The following is an 8,513-nucleotide window of genomic DNA, read 5'->3' on the forward strand; positions in this document are numbered from 1 at the left end:
CAGCATATAGTTGGAACTTAATAAATACTTGTTGATTGATGGATTGCTATGCTAAGTATACATTGTCAGAAAAATATGTAAATTAACAAACAATTAGCTTAGTAAAATAAATAGCAGTAATAACTACTGTTAGGCTCTCTGGGAGGCTAAGACTGAAACTTCTGAATACAAGTTTGTGGGACTGTTGAAAAGCCACTACACATTTCACCTCACTTCTGCACTGTCCCTCTCAATCTCCATTATCATCTGACCAATCAGGCCAGAGGTTAAACTCTCCAGGTGCTGGTAGTTATCTTCTCTAAGAATGCTGGATTATTTGCTGCGAATTCCTCCCAAAGTTCAGCCAGGATCTAGCGAGGACTCAGGATCTCCAAACCCCTTGAACTTACATTTCCTCCAATCCTGAACAGATACATCTTGAAAGTCACTTTTTGGTCACTTACATTAAGGAAAGAACATTGGAGACACAGCCCAAAACCCAGGCTTAGGCTCAGGCATCCCTAATTAGAATATATGCTTTGACTACCCCATGATAGCAGTTCAATCTTTCTGCTGGGGTCAGGGAAAGGGCTCTTCCCCTACTTCTCACAGGAGTACTACTTGCTACATAGAGATCTGGCGAAAAAGAAAGACAGGAGCAGAATCACTTCCTTTTTAAAGATCCAAAATCATTGTTTTCTTCTCATTGGCCAATAAGGGATGCTTTGTTATTCCCAATGTGCCCGAGTCCTTCCCAAAGCCATGGGCAGGGAACAGGAGGAAGCTGCTGAAAGATTTCAAATTTCAAATTTTTCAATTTGAAAATTTTGAAATTTCAAAATTTGAAAATTCAAAAATCCCAAACCTAAAAGCTGTAGTAAAAACCCCAGTTGGTTAGAAGCAGGCAAAACAGCCCTTCCATGCCCTGTTATACATACAATAGAATATCTGCTTTGGGCATCTACTTGGATTGTCAGAGTGCCAAAGTGAAAGGAGAGAAGGGGAGAAACAGGTCACTTTTACCTAGGAAACAATATTCTTTGAGATTCATTTGATTCAAGGGAATGATAGAATTTGATTGTAACTTCAAAGTAAGCACTATCTGGTGTGAAATTAAGGAATGGATAATGCAAAAAAAGAAGAAAAGATAAAACAAAAACCCAAAGCAAAGTTAACCTCAACATACACAAAGTAAGTATGATTGCCCAGTACCTGAAGGTAAGGTCTCTTCTTTCCTAACCCTTAACTGCTAATTCTCTTTCTTTATATATTTTTTAAAAATTGATTCTTTTTTTACTTATTCTAGATATTCTTATATGTGAACATGTCTTCTCCAGTAGAAAATAAATTCCTTGAGTGTAGGGACCATCTCATTCTTTGCATTTGCTCCCCCCCCCCCCCCCCCCAGGTCTAGCAAAGTCATTGTCACATAGAAAGTACTTAATAAAAGCTTGTTGATTGATCCTTTCCTCCCAACCATGAATAGAATCCATGCATCTAGAACTCTCTTTAAACAAATTTGGTATCCAACAAAAAGATAAATTAGGATTACTTGAAATAGAAAGCGTGAATTGATGTGTGATAAATTCATTTACAGGGAACATGTCAAAGGACACATGGGTTGCATGAAGCAGTTTTTAAATAAATGGAAAGGGGAAGGGGAAAATGCACTGCTCAGTGAGCATGTAGGAAGTCAGTTAAAATTATCATCAGATACATCAGGGATGAGCTAGAGTCAGCTCCTCTGGGCTTGTTAAATTTTCAGTGTAAACATTTATACTTCAGAAGTTGGCAAACAAAACAAAGCAGGACTTGATTTATTACCTTATTGGTTGGCCTAGATTTAAGAAACATATTAATGTTAAAGTTAATAATGCAGATATATCATCACATACATTTTCCCCTAGAGAACTGGTTTTTTTTTTAAACATCTACCAGCTCACTCCTGGTTCTATTCCTAATAGATTTTGTAGTCAAGTTTAGGGTAATGTGCTTCCACCTTAGAGAGTTGGGCAGGGGGAATAAGGACATTCATGTTATCTTTGGGATCCAGTGTATGTTGGTGGAAGCAGGAGAAAGGAAAGAAATACTTTGAGGTGGAGCCACAGCTTTAGAAACTCATTGTTGTTTGTCCTTTGTCCTTTGTCCTTAAAGGGGACTAATGTCATCAGAAGGGTGATGTCTTGACTCTTGAGTGAATTTGGATTTAAGTGAGACAGGGCTGCACAAAATCATTAGCCTCACTCTGTTCTCCAGTCATTGGAGTCCAGTGGCAAGATATAGGTTAAGACAACTGGCGATGGCCCCCGATGTAATGGGAGACCTTGACATTTTCAAGTTAAGGTCTTTCCCAGGTCTCAGTTTGTCTGAGACAATATCCATTCAGTGATTAAAGGATAGGTAAGAATTGAGGTAAAAATAGCCTACTGTGCCTTCACAAAAGAACCAATTTGGAAGGGAGAGACCCTCAGAGCTTCTGCCCAGAACAAAAACAATTGCTATTTATACTAATTGCTTTAGAAACTATTCCTTTGGGATTGGGAGAGCTAGAAAGGAGAGAAAATGTATTTAGTTTAATTTTTGAAGCTAAAATTTTTTAAACTATTGTTTCTCCATATTGTTCCTATTTTCCAGTATCCAGAAGACCTCAACATCCAGAGGCTAGTCTTATTGGTGCCAGACTTAATGTGGGCAACTGACTGGTTTTAGCTCAACTCCAACCCAAAAGTCCTAAGCTCTCAGCCACCCCCAGCTACGGGGATGTCCAGTCAGGCATATTACCATATTCCCAGGGAGAAAAACCTCAGCTTCTCTTTCTACTTTCTAGAAAGAAGCTCCAAGGTTCCTGACTTAGTAGATGGGGAAAGAGCAAAAGGACAAAATCTTCTAAGATCTGCTGAGTTGGCTACCCCTGGCATAAGCGACCAATTCCCTGTGATGAAGCTTTGATTCTGGGCCACCATGCCCTCCCCTGCTTCAGCCATCAATGAGTGGAGGAACAAGGGACCATCAGGAGCTTGATGCATCATCATGTCATCACAGAGTGCCCAAATCATTGGCCACAATGCCATTTATAAGACACTTTGAGGTTTGCAAAGTTCTTCATATATTTCATTTGATTTGATCCTTACAGAAATCCTGAGGATAGTGGTCTTCTTATCTCCATTTTATAGATGAGAAAACTGAGTCTAAGAGAAGTTACTTGCCCAAGTTCATACTACTATTAAAAGCCCAAAGTAGATTTGAATTCAGATCTTTCTGATTCTATATCCACTCCGCACCTGACTCCCATCTACTACCAAAAACTACTGAACAATAAAACAGGTTGAGGAGAAATAATTTAAGAATCACCGGACTCCCTCAAAAGCATAGCCAAGCAATAAAACCTGGAACAATCTGTTGCAACATATCAAGTATTCTCTACTATTTTTTTTTAAATCATAAGATGAAAAATATAAGTTGTGCAAACACCAGTTACAAATATAAATATATGAAATAGAAACAGCGATTATTTGTTGCTGGGCAAGTTTTGGTGTTGGCATTTTATAAAAATGCCCTCATCACCCTTGACATAAGATCATAATGGAAAGAAGGCTGCATTTTTAGCACCTGGCTCTGATTTTTATTACTTTTGTAATAAAAGTATTGGCCAATTCACTTGCTTTCTATGGGTCTCAGTTTCCTCAACTACACAAGGTCCCTTGCAGATCTAAATCTATGAGTTTATGACAGCCTCAAATCTATGATTCTGTCTTCTTAATTCTATTAAGCTAGTTAGCTGAAATACCTATGCAAATGTCTTTTTCAAAAGCATGTTTTCAGATGTGGCTAATGTGGGGTTTGTTTTGCCGGATTATGCAGATATGTATTGCGGGATTTGTCCTTTGGGTGTTGGTTTTTGGAAACTGGAGGGGACAGATTAATTTTTTAAAAATTTGCTACTTGAAAAACAAACACAAACTGTTAAAATTTTTAAAGGGAAATATATTTCTCTGTAAAATAATAATGTTCGCATATGGTAGAAAGTTACCTTTGCCTGTATGCCTGCCAGTTTACATTCCCTTGCCCTTTTGGTTTGTATGTACCATAACAATACCATCAACTTGACAAAACTGAATCTACTGCATTCCTTATTGTTGACAACACCAACTGCCATCTCTTTCTAGGGCCAGGTCTATCTACAGCTTAGGGTTCTTTGCAGCAATGGGCAATAGGATAGTTGTTAGGCTGAACCTGCTGAAAAACTAATCTTAAGAGAGAAGGAATGAGAGAAAGAGAGACAAAGATATGGATACACAGACAAAAGAAAAAGACAGAGAGAAACAGGGATAGGGACAGACACAGAAAGACAGAGAGAAACAGAGACAGTGACAGATGCACACAAAGTATTGAGGAAAATTCTAGCTTCTTAATGAACATACAAACACATATAAGTGACTTTAATGTGTAGAGAATGTATTTCATGACATTCTTTATCACTGAATTCATACACCTCCTTCTCCAGGGAACCATTCCCGGTTCCCAACTGCTGTAGCCTCCCATTTGAGACTGCTTTCCATGTTCTTGTACGTACTTATTTATTCATAGTATTTATCATCTCCCCCATTAGATTATAAACCTCTTGAGGGCAGGGGCTCTATTTGCCTTTCTTTGTAGCCCTAGCACTTACCACAGTGACAGGTACTTTATCAGCATTTAATAAATGCTTGTTGATTGGCTAAATGACAGCAATTGTTATTCAGTCATTGATTCCTGTCTGACGCTTTGTGAACCCATGGGTCAAGCTGTCCATTGGGTTTTCGTGGCAAAGATTTTGGACTGGTTTGCCATTTCCTTCTCCTATGTTTATAGCAAACAGAGGTTAAGAGACTTGCCTGGGTTGAATACCTAGTAATTGTCTGAAGTCCGGTTTGGACTCAGGTCTTTGTGACTCCAAGCCCAGCACTGTATCCACTGAGCTACCTAGCTGCCTCTATGAAAACAATTATCCTAAAGCTATGAAACACACAGATTTCTCTGAAAGAAGAATGGAGAAAGGTCACCAATCCTACTTGTCCTAACCCTCTGCTTCGTCCCCACCCATCTTCCAGTTTTACTCTGAGCCTTCTGTATAACACTGAAAGGGTCAAAGAGTGGTTTTTTGCATACCCAGAAGAAAAAGGTGCCAAAAGGACATTAAAAGAACATTGCTTCACCGATGAATAGGAAGTAGACAGTGGAGGAGGCTAGAATTCTAAGATTATTTTTAGGCCTCACTCCATTCTTCTACTCAGTTGCATGTCACTAGAAACATTTCTTCTTGCTCTTCTGGTTCCTCAGCTCCCCCACCCCCTTTCTTTGAAGAGTAGAAGAGACACCATATGGCTGCTTCCATACTGACACAATGAGGAGCAGTGGAGATAGTGTTACTTATCTCCTTTTCAAAGAATGAATGAGTTTTGAATCAAGAAATCCATATTCTCAAACTACTCAACGTGACTCATTCAGACTTCTCAGTTCTCTTTGCAAGAACATCATCCATGTCTTTCCCCCAACTGTGAGTGTATCCCAAGGTTCTGTCCAAATACTCTCTAGCCTTTCTTTTCTCTTGGGGACTTTACCAGCTCCCATGAATTCAATAATCTCTATGCAGATGATTCCTAGATCTGTATCTATAGCCCTGGCATCTCTTCTGAGTTCTAGACCCACATCACCAAATGCATATTAGACATTTCAAAATGGATATTTTATAGGCATCTCAAACTCAAACTTACTAAGCATGACTAAATAGCGAAGTTTCTTACTAAGTGGAACACAAGTTAAGATATTTATCATCTTAAGATTCTACTTCAGTATTTCCAAAAGAGAATCCATTGTTATTATTTTTACCAAAAATCCCATCTTCACCCTTCTGGTCACTAATATATTTTTATTATTGTTCACTTGTTTCAGTTATGTCTGACTCTTCATGACCCCATTTAGAATTTTCTTGGCAAAGATACTGGAGTAGTTTGCCATTTCGCTCTCGAGGATGAGGAAGTGAGGCAAATAGAGTTGAAACTTACTGAGAGTCTCATTGTTAATAAGCATCTGAGGCCAGATTTAAACTCATGAACTTGAGTCTTCCTGATTCCAAGCTCAGCACTCTATCCACTATACCACCTAGCTGCCCTATGACTAAAGTATACAATCTCAGAATAATCCTTAACACCTTATCTTCATTCTTCCTACATATCCAATTGGTTGTCAAGTTATTAGTTCTGCCTCTACAAAATCTTTCACACATCCCCTTTCTTCATTCACATGGCCCCTATTCTAGTTCAAATCCTCATCACTTTTCACCTAGACTACTGTGATAGCCTCCTAATTGACCTCCCTGCCTTAAGAGACAGTGGATAGATAGATTGCTATATTTGGAGTCAGGAAGACCCGGGTTCAAATTCTGCCTCAGACATTTACTAGCTGTGTCACCCTGGGCAAGTCAACCACTTTGTGCCTCCCTTTCCTCATCAGTAAAATGGATTAATGACCTCTAAGGTTGCTTCTGGCTCTAAATCCGTAATTATGTCTTTCTCCTCTCCAATCCTTCCTCCACATAGCTGCCAAAAATGACATTCCTAAATCATAGGTCTGACCATTTTACCCTTCTGCTCTATAAGCTTCAGTGGCTCCCTATTGCCCTTAGGATCCAATTAAATCTCCTTTATTTATCATATTTAAAGGCTTTCCCAAGCTGTTTCTTTTTCAAATTTGCTACACCTTACTCCTACTTTCTATAGTCCAGCCAAATTGGCCTTTTTATTGTGGCTTAATAAATACTTATAGATTAAGCATTACAAAAACAAACAACTTGCAAGGACTTAAGGACTTGTGGATCAACCACGATTCCAGAGGGCCGATGATGAAGCATGCAGCCCACCTCCTGACAGAGAGGTGAAGGATTTAAGATACAGAATGAGATATATTTTGTTGGACATTGTTTTGCCTGACTATGCAGCAAGCTTTGGGGGAAGGCATCATTACCAAAATTGATTTCTTCTTACCTATTCAAACATTTTCTCCTCCAGTATTACATAAGATCCTTGAAGACGGGACGATTTCATTTTACTCTTTTCATTCTCAGCACCTGAGACAGTGTCTAGCACATAGTAGGCACTTAATAAATGTTTGTTTACTGACCGATTTGGTTGTACCTATTAATTTTTTGGAGTCAGAACTAGGAGAGGAAAGGGTCTTTTTTCTTTTTTTTCTCTCCCATTCCAAATAGTTTGGAAGTAACGTGGTATCAGAATTATGAAATTACTAAGTATGATTAAATAGCCAAGCTTCTTACTAAGTGGAACACAAGCTAAGATATTTATCATCTTAAGATTCTATCTAAGTTTTCTCATGTTTTTGTGCTTTTGACATAGCCAGTATCACCCCTTGGAAATGACCAGGGGCATTATTCTGTTCCTAGATATCATCTCCACTGCTTCCCCTTCGAAGGCAAGAGGTGCTACTTTTTTGATAAAATTGTGACCTGCTCACAGAAAGTAAGTCATAAGCATATTTTAACTAGCACTATGTTAGGGTTAGGAGTCAGAAGTCTTACATTTCTCTTGCAAAATCATTATTTCTCCCACTTCTTCCTGGAGAAAAATTCCCTCTACATGGAAATATTTACGATGAAGGTGAAATAAAAGGGGTCGGTAAGAAGACACTTATTTTGTTCATTTTTAATGGAGGATTTTGTCTCTTTAATGGAGGAAAAACCTGGATAAGGACTTCAGTGTAAGACAGAAAAGGGTGTATGTGGTCTACATTAGTGCAGAAATATTATTCCAAGTAAGGAAATTACAGATCAAACAAAGTAAGTTGTTTAAAGTGAATTATTGCCAGGTGTGGTGGCACAAGCCTGTTACCTCTGCTACTGCAGGAGGCTGAAGCTGATGGAAAACTTGAAAGCAGGAGTTCTGAGCTGCAACAGTGCTCAAGCAAATCAGGCATTCAGCACCAATATGGTGGACTCCAGGGAGACCTCTACCCTCATAAGGAGAAGCAAATTGGCCCAGGTAGAGTAAAGGGAACAAATTAAAGCTTGCATGCTGATCAGGAGGGAGATACAGACCAGTTTGGGAAAGCTCTGGGAGACTCAGCCTCATAAACAAATGAACAAATGGATGAATAAAGAAATAGATAGATATGTAGAATAAATAAATAAATAGGTACGTAGATAGTTTGATGAATGGATAGGTAAATAAGTGAATAAACTAATGAATGAATACATAACAAAATAAATAAATTAGATGAATGAATAAGCAATCAATAAACAAAGGAGTAAATGAATAAATGAATGAATGAGCAAATTAATGTGATTTGTTGTTAGAAAAATTCTCAATTTCTTATGTAATTTCACATAAATTTAAATAGTGATTAAAATATCCTCCTCTAAAGTAACTTTTCCGCTACTTTTCCCTGTGAGGTCAGTCAGTATGATTTGACTCACTGTACATGGCAAATGCCATAAACATGTTTTCTAAGGAGTTCTTGCTTCACAAGAAGGCTCACAAAAA

At 38.3% G+C, this 8,513-nt stretch overlaps 1 long non-coding RNA gene across 1 annotated transcript; it reads left to right on the plus strand.

Annotated features, from left to right (window-relative positions):
* The first annotated feature begins 119 nt into the window (after nucleotides 1–119).
* On the plus strand, nucleotides 120–3,636 carry LOC140506503 (uncharacterized). The gene is made up of 2 exons (XR_011967956.1): nucleotides 120–1,170; nucleotides 2,807–3,636. It is a non-coding gene; the product is annotated as an uncharacterized lncRNA (long non-coding RNA).
* Nucleotides 3,637–8,513: the final 4,877 nt, after the last annotated feature.

The sequence above is a fragment of the Notamacropus eugenii genome, chromosome 5, assembly GCF_028372415.1.
Source record: "Notamacropus eugenii isolate mMacEug1 chromosome 5, mMacEug1.pri_v2, whole genome shotgun sequence".
Taxonomy (NCBI): domain Eukaryota; kingdom Metazoa; phylum Chordata; class Mammalia; order Diprotodontia; family Macropodidae; genus Notamacropus; species Notamacropus eugenii.